The following is a 16,674-nucleotide window of genomic DNA, read 5'->3' as shown; positions in this document are numbered from 1 at the left end:
CATTGTATTACTATAAATGTAATAAATTCATTGAGTAATTAAAAAAAAAATTTATCCAGTGCTTATACTATGTGTCAGACTTTGAGCTTGGGTTGGTAAAAATTCAATGAACAAAAAAGGGATGATTAATTACCATTAGGGAATCAATAGCCTAGAGTGGGGAGATATTAGGTTAATTATCATACAAATAACTTATTATTTATGAAAATAATAACTATCAATGGGTACAGTGTTTCAGGCAAAAGGAATAGCAAAATTAAAGGCTCTGCGATTTTGGACTGTGCCTAGTGAATATCTGGGAATAGTGAAGAGATAGCATGACTGAAATGAACTCGGCAAGAGAAGTGGTAAAATGGAGAGCAAAAGGGACTAGATAACATCTGGGCTGCAGCTCATGGACAGGACATCTGTGTCTACTGAGTGAGGTGGGTGATAGGAAGAGGTTTTATTATAGGAGGGGTGTAAATTGAGTTACATTTGAACAGGATTCATCTGTCTACTATTGGGAAAATAGCTTTTGGGGCATGGCTAGAGCAGAAGCAGATAGAGAGAGAGATGGACAGACAGAAAGAGGGAAGCTATTAAATACCTAGCCTTCTCCTGAAAACCTCCTCTAGGTGCAGCTGCTCTTGAGTCACTGAAAAAAAGCAGTGATACTCTCAGACTTCAGGGACCAGACCCTACCCTGCTCCCCACAGCTCCAACTTCTGGGAAGGGACTTGCTTGATATCACACAAAAGGTCTTGTATAGACCCAGGAGAGAGACCTGAGTGTCTTCCTTCTATCCCATCTCCTTTGCCTAGTAAACATCACTCTGAGACTACCCCTTTCCCTATGTTTGCCTATACTCTCTGTAAGTGCCAAAAGGCCATGGCATTTACAAATAGCAGTGCAAGTTTGGTGCATAATGACCATGGTTTTACACAAATTTTACATCGCCTTAGAGAGATGTGATAACAAAGATGTGACTATATCAAGTCAGATAGAGATAAGGGCTATAAGGGGAAAAAAATCAAACAAGGTAAGGGAAAGAGGAATGATCAGGTGGGGACTGCTGCTATTTTTTTCAATGGTAAGAGAAGTTAAAGCCTATATAAGGAGCTGAGGTTTGAGCTGAGAGCCAAATTACTACAGGCAGTAGGAGGATATCTAGATTATCAAGGGTGAAGAACACTACAGGCAGAGGGAACAGAGTGTAAAGTCTTGAAGGCAAGCATGTGCTTTGTGGATATATTGTCATCTCAGTGAGGGGTGTGGACTTGAAAGGTAGAAGTTGAAGCCAGAGAGGTGGCAGGACACCCAAGTGGGCCTTGGGGACCACATTTAAAAAATCTGTGTGTCTTCAGATAGAATAGAATTTGTGGCTGCCAAGGGGGAGGGAATATGGGAGGGAAGAATTGGGAGTTTGGGATTAGCAGATGCAAACTAGTATACATAGATGGATAAACAACAAGGTCCTACTGTATAGCACAGGGGACTATATTCAATATCCTGTGATATATCATAATGGAAAATAATATGAAAAATTATATATATATATGAATCTCTTTTCTGTACAGCAGAAACTAACACAACATTGTACATCAACTATACTTCAATAACATACATTTTAAAAGATTTAAAAAAATGTGTGTCTAGAACCCAGAGTTGAGGGAAGACAGGGGGATTTATAATTTAGAGATGCCATGCAACTTCACTGTGTTCTTCTCACTCCACTTACATGAGGCTAATTCCTTCTGTTTGGACTCTCAGAGGGCATGTGCCTCTCTCACCTCCTTACTGGCTTTCTGTTTCACTGGGTCAGAGAAGAGAAAGAGAGCTATTGGGTGAGAAATGACTTGACAGACATTCCCAGATTATACAGAGGAAGAAATATAAGCTTCAAAGACCAGGCCCTTCTCTCTGAGCTAAGCCAGTCAGACAAGGTCCAGGAGCTCACATTTTTGAAACTCCTTAACCCAGTTAATCAAGTCCTCAATCCTCAGATCCAGGCTTTCTGCTGCAGAGGGAATGGGTGATTGAGCTGAAAATGGCCAGCCATCTAAAGTAGGTAGAGACAGGGTGAGTGCTTACATAGTGTCTATCCTTCATTCAACATGCATTTATTGTCTCTTGCATCACTAAAGATGTGCAGGACTTTCATGGGCTTCTGCTATGTGAGTGGCAAAAAAGGACAATGAACAGAAAAACAGATCATGATATTTGACATCATGTAGGTAACTGTGTTGTAAAGTAAAAATAGCAACACAAGGCATAGGGAAATAGAAAGTGAAGCTCATCAGTGCAAGGCTTGAGTAAAAACATTCCAACTGTCCCTGGGCCCTTTGCCAACTCCCCAACAACTTCTGGGCCTCAGGTACTCAGTTTTTCTATAAGCCAGTGTTCTACCTGTGGGACAATTACAATTACTTACAATTCTACCTCTGAGATAGGATTAAAAAACAAAACAAAACAAAACATGAAAATATAAGGAAAGCATATCCTATCCATCTATTTTAAAAGTATCCAAGGCTTTAAAATGCTCATCTCAGCTAATTTTCTAGACTAGATCCTCAACTCCTCCCCAGATTGGAACTAGTTGTCCTCATCTCTGCATCTGCCCAGGGCCAAGCCCATAGAACCCATCAAAAGTCCACAGTTATAAGCACAAGCAATAGATTTTTCACTAACTGCTTTTATGACATTTGGATTATGGAGCACTTTCCAAGGTGCTAACGATAACTGTGAACACCACTACCCCCGGGGCATTTTGTTTTCCTGAGGCTTGGTGGTTACTGTGGTTCCTGTCCAGTGGTCTCTCCACCTAATTTTTGCCCAGGCAGCAGGCCCAATGTGTCATTCTAGGAAGAGGACCCAAAATTCCTACTTATCTGGTTTTGGCTTACTGACCACAGCAATTTAAAATGAGAATGAACTTGAAAGAATCCCTTTACCCTAGTTCTGCTGTGGGCTCTGGCCTCATGTCACCTCTGTCATGTCGTCTCTGTGAATACAATACAACAAGAAAAGGAAGGGGAAAAGCCATCTACATGGTTTTCTGCCACTTGTGTATTAAAAAAATGTGGGGAGTTCCCTGGTGGCCTAGCAGTTAAGGATTCACTTCTTTTTTTGTTTTTCTTTTTGCCTTTTTCTAGGGCCCCTCCCACGGCATATGGAGGTTCCCAGGCTAGGGGTCCAATCAGAGCTGTAGCCACCGGTCTACATCACAGCCACAGCAACGTGGGATCCGAGCCACGTCTGCGACCTACACCACAGCTCACAACAATGCCAGATCCTTAACCCACTGAGCAAGGCCAGGGATCGAACCCCCAACCTCATGGTTCCTAGTCAGATTCGTTAACCACTGTGCCACGATGGGAACTCCAGGATTCACCTACTGTGGCTCAGGTTTAATCCCTGGTCCGGGAACTTCTATATGCCATGGGTGTGGGGAAAAATATATGTAAAACACACCCATACTTCTCCATACTTGTATCTATGTAAAAGCATCTCTGGGAGGATACATAAATTATCTAATAACAGTTGTTACTTAACTGCTTATGGGGAAGGAAAGTGGAAGACAAGAGTTTAGGGAAGTTATTTGCTATTTCTCCTATTTAACTTCTTGGATTCTGAATTGGCTCAAAGAATTAAAACTTAAAAGTAAAAAGCAAAACGGGATAATTTCCTGAAATGTAAATAGTGAGGGCTCTGAATCATGTCCCCAAACCCCAGACCCAGACTTAGGCACAAAGAGACATGACCTTGCTGCAGCTTTTCTACTATCTCTAGAAGCGCTTCTAGAAGATAGATCTTCTATGAGTTGTACTTCCCTGTGGAGGCAAGAATCAGAATTATAGCATCTTCTGAATGTGAGAGGAAAGCGAGTAAAGGGCTAAATCCATCTGGAAGTAGAGGGAAGGGACTTTAGTGAACTTTTAAAAAGAATCCCAAGTTCTTGGTATCCAAAGTGCATCTCTAAAAATTAAAGATATTAGAAATCCACAACTTTATTATAATGGTCAATAACATTCCTTAACATCATCTCAAATGTAAACCTATACAAATATTCATGACTGTTCCAAAAATGTCTTCTAACAGTTGATGGGTTCAGCCATTTCTCAGCGTAGGGTTGGCAATGAATGTGACCTCCAGCACTTTTTACTACCTACCCCATTTCTAGAGTGAGTCACAAGTTATGGCTTAGTGTATTCTCATGTATTTCCCTAGGTCGGTGTCATTATTATGTGACATCTGATTAAGATAGCAGAAAAGATGTAATAAAAGATTTTAAATTATAGTGCTTTAAAGGGATTATAAAGGAATTGATGAAAACAAGAAGGGCAATAACTCAGTGACTGTTGAAGGTACAAGGGGTTTCATTATATATTAGTCTCTCTATTTCTCTTTGAAATATTTTAATAAAAATTATAATGGAATACCCTTTGAGAGATGGAGTAGAGTTATGAGAGGTGGTTACAGGATCTTTTGCAATGTTCTTACCTTTTATGAATAGCAATTTTAAGAAACTATTTAAAACCAAATGCACTATGTATTAATTCTATAGGAAAAATATCATAATCTAAAAATATAGAGGAGTTCCTTGGTGGCCTAGCAGTTAAAGGATCCAGCATTGTCACTTCTGTGGCTTGGTCATTGCTCTGGCGCGGGTTTGGTCCCTGGCCTGCGAATTTCTGCATGCTGCGGGTGCAGCTAATAAATAAACAAGTAAATAAATAAATAAACAAAAATAAAACGAAAATAAAGGGAAAATGTTTTGTGATGAGGCATTCTTTATTAAGAGATTCTTTAAAGATTCTATGCAATATGTGGACACCGGTTTGAACAAAAAGTGTACTTTTTAATCCTACTTTTAAAAGTGACGGTGAGAACAAAAGAGGAATGTATATATAGGGACTGCTTGAAAGATGATGATATTGGAGAATTGTTATTTTTTCAGTTGTGATAGTATGATTCTTCATGAGTAAAATGTCCTTTTGTTTAAAAAGAAACACACTAAAAGATTTCAGAGGAAACTGAAAGGCTTTCTATAATTATTTACTTTTAAGTACTTAAAAATAGTAGTATCAAATATGGTAAAATTAACAAGACTGAAATCTAGTTGACAGAAAATGGTGATGGTGGTAACATGGTTTATCAACTCTCTCAGTCTACATTTAAAAAGAGAAAAACAGGATAGCAAACTAAGTATTACCCTCAATGACATTTATAATAAAATGTGATGATAAACTATTCTCATAGACCTTAATACACATAGGTGGAGATAAACCACTAACAGACACAGGAACTGTGGGCATCTGTGAAGGAAGTAATGGCACAACGTCTGATGGACCTTATACAAGAGAACAACAAGATAGCTAGCAGATATTCAATGGAAAGTACAGCAAGACAATTTGAGAAAAGCAGCTGAAAGTGATAGTGGTTTTGCCCTCTCCAATAATGGGTGAGTGTAAGGGCCCAAGGTAAAGACTTGGGGAGGAGTTTAAACCATAAGCCTATAGGAGGTGGCCAAGACAGTCAAGAGGAAGACCCTGAGCTCTCACAGGCACGCCAAAATTGACTGTTTACAGAGCAACTATCTATGAGAATGACCTGAAGACTAGCTGAAAAGATCTTCTAAAACAAAAGATACAAAAAAGGAAACACAAGGAGATAGGTAGGAGGGGAAGAGATACAGTATAGTCAAGACCCATACCCCTGGCTAAGTGATCTACAAATGGGAGGATAATTACAACTGAAGAGGTTTTCCCCAAGAAGTGAGGGATCCATCTACCAAACTCAAGGATCCCCAGAGCCCAACAGCTAGAGACCCCAAGACCTGGCTCCATCTGCCAGGGGACTGGCATTAGCTTCTGACAACCTAGACCCCAGCCCTGCCCACCAGTGGTCTGACTTCAGCTCCAAGATCCCCAGGCCCCACAACCAGATTCCCCAGGATATGGTTCCACCCATCGATGGGCCAGTCCTAGCACCAGGACTTAGCCTCATGCACCAGTGGATGGGCACAAGCCCTGGGAATCCCTGGGCCATGTCCCTGCCCACCAGCAGGTGGACAACAGCTTAAGGACCAATACAGTCCCACATCCAGCAGTGTCAGGACAAGGTCTACCCACAAGTGAGGCAATACCAGCCTCAGGAACACCTGTTCCCAAGCCCTGCCCACTGGCTGGCTCACACCAGCTCCAGGACATCTTGGGCTTCTCAACCAGTCAACCTGGGATTTGACCTCACCAGACAGCATGTTGACAGCAGCTGTGGGACATCCCAAACCCCACAGCCAGCCATGTCAGGAACTAACCCCACACACTAACAGGTTTATACCAGCCCTGGACCCTCCCAGTCCATCATCCAGCCTACCAGCAGGCCAACACTAGCCCCAGGACCCTTGGCACTGTAGACAGCCATGCCAGGACCAGGTTCTGCCCATCAATGGCTGGCAGCTTCCCTACTAGGCAAGGCCTGGCAACCAACCAAATTGGGGCCAGCTATTCCTACCAGAATGCCCAGTCGTCAGTCAACCACAACAGAAGGATGCACGCATGCAACCCACATAGAGGGCACACCTAGAGCATACAGCTCTGGTGAACGGAAGGGAGTGTGCTGCTGGTCCCCATAGGAAGTTTCCTACATAGGTCACATATCCAAGATGGGGCAATGGATCTGACCTAACTAATGCATATAAATAAACACAGAGAATTAGCAAAATGAGGCAACAGAGAGATGTTCCAAATGAAGGAACAAGGTAAAACCCCAGGGGAGGAACTAAGTGAAGGGGAGACAAAAAATCTACCCAATGGAGAGTTCAAGGTAATGATCATAATGATGCTCAAAGAACTCAGAAAAAGAATGGGTAAACAGCATGAGAAGTTAGAGGTTTTTAACAAGCAGAAAATACACAGAACAATCAAACAGAAATGAAGAATACAGTAACTGAAATTAAAAACACACTTCAGGGAATCAATAGTATATTAGAAGATACAGGGGATTTGATCAGAGAGCTAGAAGACAGAGCAGTGGAAATCACTGAAGCTGAATAGAAAAACAGAAAAAAAAAATGAAAAGAAATGAAGGCAGGTTAAGAGACCTCTGAGATAACATCAAGCATGCTAACATTCACAATGTAGGATTCCCAGAAGAAGAAGAAAAAAAAAAGGGGGCAGAGAACATATTTGGAGACATAATAGCTAAAAATTTCCTAACATGGGAAAGGAAACATATATTCAGGCCCAGAAAGCAAAGAGAGATCCAAAGAGGATCAACCCAAAGAGGTCCACATCAACACACATTGTAATTAAAATGGAAAAAATTAAAGGCAAAGAAAGACTGTTAAAATCAGGAAGGGAAAAGGGATGGGTCTCATATACAGGAACTCCCATAATGGTATCAGATAGCTTTTCAGCAGAAACCCTGCAGGCCAGAATGGAGTGGCATGATGTAAAGTGATGAAATGGAAGAATTTACAATTGAGAATACTCAGCAAGGCTATAATTTGAATTTGATGGAGAGATCAAAAACTTTACAGAAAAGCAAAAGGAACTCAGCACTACCTAATGAGCTTTACAAAAAGTGTTAAAGGGACTTCTCTAAGCAGGAAAGAAAAGGCCACAACTAGATATATGAAAATTATGAAAGGAAAAATACCATTGGTAAAAGCATATGGTAAATATAGATACATATATAATAAAGGTATCAATCATGTATAATGCTAGTAGAAACGTTAAAAGACAAAAGCAATAAAAGCATTTATATCCATAATGAGTAGCTAAGGGATACACACAACAAAAAGATATAACATATGATGTTAAAAACAGTTGAAATGCAGGGTTGTTAATATGCAAAGAACTTAAGAGATCAGCAACTTAAACTAATGAAATATATATGTTGCTACACCCTGATATAAAATTAGACAATGATATTACAAAAAAGAAAATTACAGGCCAATATCACTGATGAACATGGATGTAAAAATCCTCAACAAAATACTAGCAAACTGGAGTTCCCTGGTGGAGTAGTAGGTTAAGGATCTGGCACTGTCACTGCTGTGGCTTGAGTTGCTGCTGTGGTGCAGGTTTGATCCCTGGCTCAGGAAACTCTGCATGCTGTGGCCATGGCCAAAGAATTTTCAAAATAAAATACTTTAAAAAATAAAAATAAAGTGGTTAATAATGATATGGCCAATAATGGGTTAATATCTAAATTATATAAACAGCTCATAAAATACAATAAATAGACTTGTGGTTGCCAAGGGGGAAGGGGAGGTAGTGGGAGGGACTGGGAGCTTGGGGTAAATAGATGCAGAATGTTGCCTTCAGGATGGATTAGCAATGGGATCCAGCTATGTAGCACTGGGAACTCTGTCTAGTCACTTATGATGGAGCATGATAATGTGAGAAAAAAAGAATGTATACATGTATGCGTAACTGGGTCACCATGCTGTACAGTAGAAAAAAATATATATATATATAAATGATAAAAAATAAAAATACAAAAAAAGAAAAAACAAATAACCTAAATAAAAAATGGACAGAAGATATGGATAGTCATTTTTTCTGAAGATGAAATGCAAATGCAGATGGCATCACATGAAAAGATGCTCAACTCTGGGAGTTCCCATTGTGGCTCAGCAGGTTAAGAACCCAACTAGTATTCATGAGGATGTGGGTTCCAACCCTGGCCTCGCTCAGTGGGTTAAGGATCCAGCACTGCCACAAGCTGTGGTGTAGGTTGCAGACATTGCTCAGATCCTAAGTTGCTGTGGCTGTGGTGTAGACCAGCAACTGCAGCTCTGATTCAGCCCCTATCCTGGGAACTCTATATGCAACAGAAGGTGTGGTCCTAAAAAAAAGTTCAACTCCATTAGTCATCAGGGAAATTCAAATCAAAACTACAATGAGATATCACCTAACACTTGTCAGAATGTCTGTCATTACAATGAACACAAATAATAAATGTTGGCAAGGATATGGAGAAAAAGGAACCCTCCTACACTGTTGATGGGAATGTAAATTGGTGCAGCCACTGTGGAAGATAGAAGGAAGTTTTCTCAAAAAACTAAAAACAGAATTACCATATGACCCATTGTTTCCACTCCTGGGTAAATATCTGAAAAAAATAAAAACACTAATTCAAAAAGATACATGCACCCCAATGTTCATGGCACCATTACTTAACAGTTGCCAAGATATGGAAGCAACCTAAGTGTGCATAAATAGAAGAATGGATAAAGAATATGTGATATATATCCAAGATGGAAAACTACTTGGCCATAAAAAGGAATGAAATTTTGCCATTTGCAATGACATGGATGAACTTGGAGGATATTATGCTAGGTGAAATAAGTCAGACAGAGAAAGACAAATATTGTATGATAGTACTTTTATGTGAAATCTAAAAATACAGCAACCTAGCGAATATAACAAAAAAGAAGCAGACTCACAGATGTAGAGAACAAACTGGTGACTGGTGGGAAGAGGAAAGAGGAGAGAGGAAGAGGGAAGAGGAGAGAGGGGATTAAGAAGTACAAACTATTATGTATAAAATAAGCTACAAGGATATATTGTACAACACAGTGACTACAGACAATATTTTATAACTATAAATGGAATATAACCTTTAAAAATTGTAGATCACCTATTGTATATCTGATATTTATATAACATTGTACATCAATTATACTTAATATTTTTAAAAAAAGAAATCTTACCATTCACAACAACATGATGGACTGGCCCTAAACTATATTATGCTAAATGAAATAGTTCAGACAGAGAAATACAGATACTGTATGATATAACCTATGTGGAATCTGAAGAACAAAACAAATGAACAAACATAACAAAACAGAAGCAGAGTCATAGATGCAGAGAATGAACAAATGCTTGACAGAGGGAAGGGTTGTGGAGGGAGGACATGAGGGAGATTAAGAGGTACAAACTTTCAGTTGAGTCATCAGTAGAAAATATATAGTGTGGGGAATATAGTACATAATTATGTAATATCTTTGTATGGTAACAGATGGTAACTGGACTTATTATGGTGATTATTTTGAAGTATATAGAAATATTGAATCACTATGTCGTATTCCAAGAACTACCATATTGTGGTAGGTCAGTTATACCTCAAAAACAAACTCATAAAAAAGACATCATATTTGTGGTTACCAGAGGCTTGGAGTAAGGAGAGGGACAATTGGATAAAGATACTCAAAATGTTCAAACTTCCAGTTATAAGATAAATAAGTACTAGGGATATAATATACAACATCATAAATATAACTAACACTGTTGTATGTTATAGGTGAAAACTGTTAAGAGAATAAATCATAAGCATTCTCATCGGAAGGGAAAAAACTATAAATCCTAAATCTCTAGCCAAAGAAAAAGATGCTTGAGTATAGTATTTGCAAATTTCTTCTCCCATGCCCAATTTCAAATTGCCAAAGTGATCTCACTGAAATCAGACTTGAGAAAAAATGCAAAAGAGAACACTATAATATTCCCACTGTACAGACTAAAGGCATGAATAAATAATCGCAAAAGCATAATGTAAGATGTAAATAAATACAAACTTTTATATGCCTTAGTAATATAACTTCAAAATACATGAAGCAATATCTGTTAAAACAAAAAAGAGAAATAGAAAAATTTAATTTATAGTTAGCTATTTCAACAATTATCTCTCAATACAACAACCAGGCAGAAAATTTGTGAGTATACAGGAGACTTGAACAACATAAGCTCACTGAAATTTATAGAATTAACAAACATGAGCTAGTTGAAATCACAGAACATTGTACTCACAACAGCAGAATACATATACTTTTGAAGTGCTCACAGAACATTAACCAACATAAACCATATTTGTGGCCCACAAAACGTCCAAATAAATTTAAATGTATTCAAATGATACATAGTGTGTTTTAAGGCCACAATAGAAAGAAGTAGCAAATAATATTAGGAAACACCCAAATATCCGATAACTAAATAACACAGTTCTACATGACCTTGTATCAAAGGAAAAAAAGGCACTGAAAAGTGTTTTGAATGGAATTAAAATGGGGACACAATCTATCAACATTTGCGGGATGCATCTAAGGCAGTGCTTAACAGGAAATTTTGGCTCTAATACTTATATTAGAAAATAAGAAAGATCTCAAAACAAAGACACAAGCTTCCACTTTAAAAAACAGAAGAGGTACTATAGAGCTACAGTCATCACAACAGTATGGTAGTGGCACAAAAGCAGAAATACAGATCAATGGAACAGGATAGAAAGCCCAGAGAGAAAAACCATGCACATATGGTCAATTGACCTATGACAAAGGAGGCAAGAATATGCAGTGAGAAAAGACAAGATTGAACCTGTGTTCGGCAGCAAACTGAGCCACAACTGTCAATCTCCACTGACAGAGAAATGGATTAAGAAGATGTGGTACAGATTCAGGAGCAAGATGTCGGAGGAGTAAGAGGTCACACTCACCTTCTCCCACAAACACATCAAAAAAACACATCTACATGTAAAACAACATCAGCTGAATGCTGGCAGAAGACCTTAAACCTCCAAAAAGGGCAAGAACCCTCTGACATAACTGGGTAGAACAAAAGAAAAAAAAAGAGAGAGAGAAAAGGAATCAGGATGGGACTAGCATACCTAAGAGGGAGCTGTGAAAGAGAAAAGGAACCCACATCCTGGGAAGCCACCTGACTGATGGAAAGATCAGCCAAGTCAGAGGGACCTCCAAGTCACCGAGAAAAGCGCAGCGGTTGGACTGAGAACAGCAAAGCAGACTGAGAATCGCACAAATCATCTGAACCACAGACCCGGACACCACAGCCTGAGACACTTGGGCGGGGGCTGGACACTGAGACTTAGGCTCCGGAGGTCAGTCCTGGGAGAGGACTGGGGCGGCGGTGTGGAGACAGCCCAAGGGGCTAAGGAGCAGTGCGCCACGGGCAGGGGAACAGTATGCCACAGGCTGGGGAGGGGAACGCCACAGCATAGTGAACCAGGGAGAAGGTCAAGATGAGCAGGAGAGGCAAGGTGCCATTGTTGGGAAGGGGAGAGGAGGAGGGGCGGACCGCCATAGAAAACTCCCTGCGCCCCAGCATGCACAAGCCCACCGGCTCTCAGAGGGTGGGGCAGCTCTGGCGCAGGCTATGGGCAGCAAGAAGCCTCTTGCTCATTTAGGGGAGACTGGGCGCTTCTTGTGAAGGCTACTGGTGGCCAGGCACCTCTTGTGTGGGATCAGGGGGCTAATTGTGACGTGGTGCCTCTTGCACAATCTACAGGCAGCAGAGACAGACCAGGGCTGTCCTCTCAGAGGCTAGAGGAAGGCGTAGCTTGTCACCACTGGAGGCCTGTGAGTGGGCTTCACCTGTGACCCCAGTCACCTCAGGGATTGGCAAAAAGGAAAAAAGAGGGCACTGCAACCAAGCACCATGTGCTGTTGCTTTCACTCCACTGGGAACACACCTGCCCTGCAGCTGCCACTGCCAAACGCTCTGGGTAGCGTCCAGACACTTGGTCACTGTGCCTTCCCAAGACCCTACAACTAGGAGCAGCTGGTGCAGCACTTCCTGTGGGGGCTAAGCAGGATGAGGTGCTTCTTGCATGGTCTACAGGAGGTGGGGGCAAACCACCACAGTTATTGCTGGCTCCAGAGGTGGAAGTGTCTCGCCACCACTAGGGGTCTGTGAACAGAAACCACCAGCAGCCCCATTCACCTCAGGGGCACCACAGAGGAGGACACTGAGACAAAACACCACCTGTTGGTGCTCTCGCACCCCCGGGAACACACCCACCCTGCTGCTGCCACTACCAAATGCTCTGGATAGTACCCACACACCTGATCACTGTACCTTCCCAGGAACCTGCAACTAGGAGCAGCCCGTGCAGCACCTCCTATGTGGGATAAGTGAGACAGGTTGCTTCTTGCATGGTCTACAGGTGGCAGGGGCAAACCACTGTAGTTATCACTGACTCCAGAGGTGGTCATGGCCTGCTACCACTAGGGGTCCCTGAACAGGCACCACCTGTGGTTCCAATCACCTCAGAGCAGGGCACTGCAATCAAACACAAGCTGTTGTTGTTCTCACTCCCCTGGGAACTCACACACCCTGCTGCTGCTGCTGCCAAATGCTCTGGTCACCATTACCATTTCTCAGGGCCCTGCAAAGAGGAGTAGCTTGTGCCACCTTCCTGCAGGTCCTTGCTGCTGTTGAGAGCCCAATGACCAGGTACTGACTGCTGGCCCTACCCATTGCCTCCTTGTCCCTGAAAACATACCGAGCATCCTGGGGATAACAGCCTGCTCACACTGAAGAAAGAGACAGCAAAGATTCAAACTCCCACAACAGAAATAAATAGTAACCCTCCCCCAAAATACAAAAGGGTGCTCTTGCATAGAAGTAGCCTTGCAAGACTACAGTTTGGCTTCCCCAAACTCACAGAAAAAGAAAAACACAAGCAAGATGAAGAAGCTCAGAAACCATTCCCAGTTAAAGCAGCAGGAAAATTCACCTAAAGCAGTCAACAATGAAACAGACCTCTGCAGTCTGACAGACATTGAGTTCAAAAGGGAGATAGTGAAAATACTGAAGGAATTAAGGCTGAATATCAAGGAATTAGGAGTGGATATGAACAGTAATGCAGATTACTTTAGAAAGGAACTAGAAAATATAAGGAAGAGCCAAGAAAAATTAGAAAATTCATTTGCAGAGATGCAAACTGAGCTAAAAGCAATAAAGAGCAGAATGAATAATGCAGGGGAAAGAATTAGTCACATGCAAGATTGAATAATGGAAATCACCCAATCAGGAGAGCAGACAGAAAAGCAAATGAAAAAAACATGAAAGCAATAAGAGATCTATGGGATAATATAAAGCAGGCCAATGTATGCATAATAGGAATTCCAGAAGGAAAAGAAAAAGAAATGGGGATTGAAAATATATTTGAAGAAATTATGTCTGAAAACTTTCCAAATCTAAAGGAAACTGATATCAAGATACAGGAAGCAAAGAGGGCCCCAAACAAGTTGAACCCAAACAGGCCCACACCAAGACATATTATCATAAAAATGGCAAGTTAAAGATAAAGAGAGGATTCTAAAGGCAGTAAGAGAAAAGCAAAGCGTTAATTATAAGGGAACCCCCATAAGGTTATTAGCTGATTTCTCTACATAAACACTACAGGCCAGAAGGGAGTGGCAAGATATATTCAAAGTGCTGAAAGGAAAAAATTTTCAGCCTAAAATACTCTATCCAGCAAGAATATCACTTAAAATAGAAGGGGAAACAAAGAATTTCTCCAACAAACAAAAGATAAAAGAGTGCAGCAATACTAAACCCATTGTAAAAGAAATACTGAAAGGGCTTCTCTAAATAAAAAAAAAAGTAAGAATTAGGTTCGAGGAAACCACAATTGTAAAGCAATCACTTAAATAAGCCAACATACAGATCTAAATGAAGATGTTAAAAAAAATAGACATCAAAATCATACAATGTGGGGAAGGCAAGTAAGAAAATATAGATTCTGGAGTTCCCGTCGTGGCACAGTGGTTAACGAATCCGACTAGGAACCATGAGGTTGCGGGTTTGGTCCCTGCCCTTGTTCAGTGGGTTAACGATCTGGCGTTGCCGTGAGCTGTGGTGTAGGTTGCAGACACGGCTCGGATCCCGCGTTGCTGTGGCTCTGGCGTAGGCTGGCAGCTACAGCTCCGATTAGACCCCTAGCCTGGGAACCTCCATATGCTGCGGGAGCGGCCCAAGAAATAGCTAAAAAGACAAAAAAAAAAAAGAAAATATAGATTCTTTTTTTTAATTTTAATGAGGTGTTTGAGCCTATATGACTATCAGGTTAAAGCAAGCAGATATAGGCAGGGGTTAACATACTTAAAAACAGGGCAATGACAAATCAAAACCAAATATTAGATTCACGAAAACTGAAAAGAAAAGTAAGTACTCAAGCATAAAATAAATGGAAAACATCCAACCAAAAAGAGAAAAGAAGAAAAGAGAAACATAGAATCGATTGGAAAACAAGGTTTAAAATGGCAATAAATACACATCTATCAATAATCACATTAAATGTCAATGGACTGAATGCTCCAATCAAAAGACACAAAGTGGCAGATTGGATTAAAAAGCAGAAACATTCAACCTGCTGTTTACAAAAGACACACCTTAGGGCAAAGAACACATATAGATTGAAAGTGAGGGGATGGGAAAAGATATTTCATGCCAATGGAAAAGACAGGAAAGCAGGAGCTGCAATACTCATATCAAACAAAATTTACTATAAAGCGAAGGCCATAAAGAAAGACAAAGAAGGACACTATTTAATGACAAAAGGATACATTCAAGAAGAGGATATTACAATCATCAATATCTATGCCCCTAATATAGAAGCACCCACATACCTACAACAAATACTAACAGACATAAAAAGAGAAATTGATGGGAATACAATCATAGTAGGAGACTTTAACACCCCAATCACATCAATGGAAATATTCTCTAGACAGAAAATCCATAAGGCAAAAGAGATCCTAAAGGACATAATAGAAAAGTTAGACTTAATCAACATTTTCAGGACATTACATCTAAAAAAAATCAGAATATACATTCTTCTCAAGTGCACATAGAACATTCTCAAGGATTGATCACATACTGGGGCACAAAGCTTACCTCAACAAATTTAAGAGTATAGAAATTACTTCAAGCATCTTCTCTGACCACAATGTCATGAAACTAGAAATCAATCACAGGAAAAGAAATGAGAAAAAACTGAGTACATGGAGACTAAACAACATGACACTAAAAAACCACTGGGTCAATGAAGAAATCAAGAATGAAATTAAACAATACCTCCAGACAAATGACAATGAAGACACAACCATTTATAACCTATGGGATGCCGCAAAAGCAGTGCTCAGAGGGAAATTCATAGCAATACAGCCCTTCCTCAAAAAAGAAAAATCTCAACTTAACCTACCACCTAAAAGAATTAGAGGAAGAAGAACAAACAAAACCTAAAGTCAGCAGAAGGAAAGAAATCATAAAGATCGAAGAGGAAATCAATAAAATAGAGATTCAAAAAACAATAGAAAAAATCAAGAAAACCAAGAGCTGGTTCTTTGTAAAGGTAAACAAAATTGACGAAACTCTGTCCAGACTCACCAAGAAGAGGAGAGAAAAAAACCCAAATAAACAAAATAAGAAATGAAAACGGAGAAGTCACAATGGATACAGAAATACAAAAAATCATGAGACAATACTATGAACAATTGTATGGCAACAAATTTGACAACCTGGAAGAAATGGACAACTTCCTAGAGACTTACAGCCTGCCAAAACTGAATCAAGAAGAAATATATCAACTGAACAGAACAATCACTAGAAATGAAATTCAATATGTCATAAAAACACTCCCTACAAAGAAAAGTCCAGGACCAGATGGTTCACAGGCAAATTCTACCTAACATACAAAAAGGAACTTATACCCATCCTCCTTAAATTTTTCAAAAGGTCTAAGAAGAAGGAACACTCCTAAAGACAATCTATGATGCCACCATCACCCTAATTCCAAAACCAGACAAAAAAAGACCAAAAAAGAAAACTATAGGTCAATATCTTTGATGAATATAGACATAAAAGTTTTCAACAAAATTTTAGCCAA

This window comes from Phacochoerus africanus, chromosome X (genome assembly GCF_016906955.1).
Source record: "Phacochoerus africanus isolate WHEZ1 chromosome X, ROS_Pafr_v1, whole genome shotgun sequence".
Taxonomy (NCBI): Eukaryota; Metazoa; Chordata; class Mammalia; order Artiodactyla; family Suidae; genus Phacochoerus; species Phacochoerus africanus.
This window is presented reverse-complemented; position numbering follows the sequence as displayed.